General features: G+C 40.2%; 1 protein-coding gene across 2 annotated transcripts in view; it reads right to left on the bottom strand.

The window, feature by feature from the left end:
- Positions 1-1,305: 1,305 nt before the first annotated feature.
- The window catches only part of WDR19 (WD repeat domain 19), a 93,782-nt gene continuing 92,962 nt past the window's right edge, over positions 1,306-2,125 (bottom strand). For both annotated transcript variants that reach the window (XM_011949102.1, XM_011949103.1), the window contains one exon: positions 1,306-1,622. The gene's annotated coding sequence lies outside the window, so the exon portion shown is untranslated. The remainder of the gene's footprint in view (positions 1,623-2,125) is intronic.

Consider the following 2,125-nt stretch of genomic DNA (forward strand, 5'->3'; position numbering starts at 1 on the left):
AGCTGGAAACCATCATTCTCAGCAAACTATCGCAAGAACAGAAAACCAAATACCGCATGTTCTCACTCATAGGTGGGAATTGAACAATGAGATCACTTGGATACAGGAAGGGGAACATCACACACCAGGTCCTATTGTGGGGAGGGGAGAGGGATAGCATTAGGAGATATACCTAATGTAAATGACGAGTTAATGGGTGCAGCACACCAACATGGCACATGTATACATATGTAATAAACCTGCACAACCATTTTGTTACTTACAAATCATTCAGCTTTATCCTTCATCTTGTTAAATGTTGGCAGTTATGTAGCACCATGGTTTGATCTCTTAAAATTATTGATGGGGTAGATTATTTGTACTAGGATGAGTGGCTTCCTAAACAAGCTCCAGTATGAGTATGCTCATGGGTGAAAGTCTAAGGCCTGTAACTCCCAACGTAGAATCTACCCATCCTCACAGTCCTAGGTGCCTGTGGTTCTTATTTCTATAGCCTTACAATATACCTCCAGGCATATTAGAGGAAGCAGGGGACTGTGGGTAGGTTTTATGATAATAACTTTGTACCACTTAGTAAAGCCAAGGCCTCTGGCCTGTTCTCTGGCTGGTCATTGGGAGGGAAGGACAGGTCCTAAAGCTGGAAGCATCATGCAGGTGGGATACTTGATGCTATACAACATTACTGGCACCTTGGGCCCTAGCTTAGGCCCCTGGGTACCACTGTAATGCTCAGGTTGCTGGGGCCATACTGTAAAATATCATCGGATTCATTCACAGTTGACTCCCTGACTCATTTCTATCAGCTGCTCACTTTGGTGACTGGCCTTGGATGGCCTAGGAAGCATGTACTGATGTGGGAAAAGTATGGACTCCCTTGGAGAGACAGAGTGTGTGTGTGTACTGATGGTGTGTGCTGTATGGGTGATATGGGGAAAGAATCTTCACGCAGTCTCAGAGAAGATTCCAAATAATGTATGTTTTCAGGGGTAGTCAAGTGACTTAATTTTGTGATGGGAATTCTGTAGTATGCAGTAGAATGATTTGGCAGATATAAGCTGATAGTTTCATTCTTTACAAGACTGGTTTTCCTAATTTCCTATATTTTGATTTCCTAATTAATTGCTTCTGGGCTGATTCTGCTTGCTGTGATTTGTATAAACTTCTCATTTCAAGCTTTTTACACTGTTCACATCTGTGCTGCCCAAACTTGACAATGTCCTTCAGAGCTACCTTTATCTCTTTTTCTGTCTCCAAATCCAGGAAAACGTCATAAATGATTAGATATTTTATTATCTAGATAAAATATCTAGTCAACAATTTTATTTTAAAGTATTTCAAAATACAAAAGTTATCAAAAAGCTGAATATTTACAATTATGTCATAGGTTACTATTAACAGTGCAGAGGATAGAGTGTGTAAGTCTTTGAAGAGGAAATATACAAAGTACAATAAACAGCAAGGTTACATGTCATCGTTTTGCCACTGTACAGAAGTGGGAAGTGCCGACCTGGAGTGGTCATTGTTGGTTCATTTCTCTGTATCCAGAAAGGACCGTCTCTTAAATCCACCAGGAGAGGAAACAGCCTCCTGTGGAAAATGCTGTCTTCTCAGGAGCATTGTATCTAGAAAGGACAAACAGAACACATGCCTCTAGAAGCGTTTCAAATAATGGCTAGCATTTAGTAATAAAGCCAAACATATTAAAAAGAATTTTTTTTTTTGCCCGTTTCTAGAATGTGGAACAGGAAACATTCAAGTTGAAAATCTCTAGCCTGTAATCTGCATCAAGTTTCGGTACTAGCCTTGCCAACTGACTCAAAATTGTGTGGGCAAGCTCTTGAGCCTTTGTAATGAAGTAAGGATGCTGATACCAGCCACCTCACTGGGAAGAACGAATGCAAAGTGCTCAGAAATTAATTTGTAGGAAAAATTTTCCTGAAATTAAATAGTTATATTTGTTTAAAAGCCAGTGAACAACAGCTTCAACCAGTATTCACTGTATAAAGATGCTTACAGTGACTGTGTGTGCGTGTGTCTTTCTTTTTTTTTTGTCCTAGGAGATGGGGTCTTGTTACATTGCCCAGGCTGGATTACTGTGGCTCTTCATAGGCATGATCATAGTCTC

This window comes from Colobus angolensis, unplaced genomic scaffold, assembly GCF_000951035.1.
Source record: "Colobus angolensis palliatus isolate OR3802 unplaced genomic scaffold, Cang.pa_1.0 Scaffold29, whole genome shotgun sequence".
NCBI classification, from domain to species: domain Eukaryota; kingdom Metazoa; phylum Chordata; class Mammalia; order Primates; family Cercopithecidae; genus Colobus; species Colobus angolensis.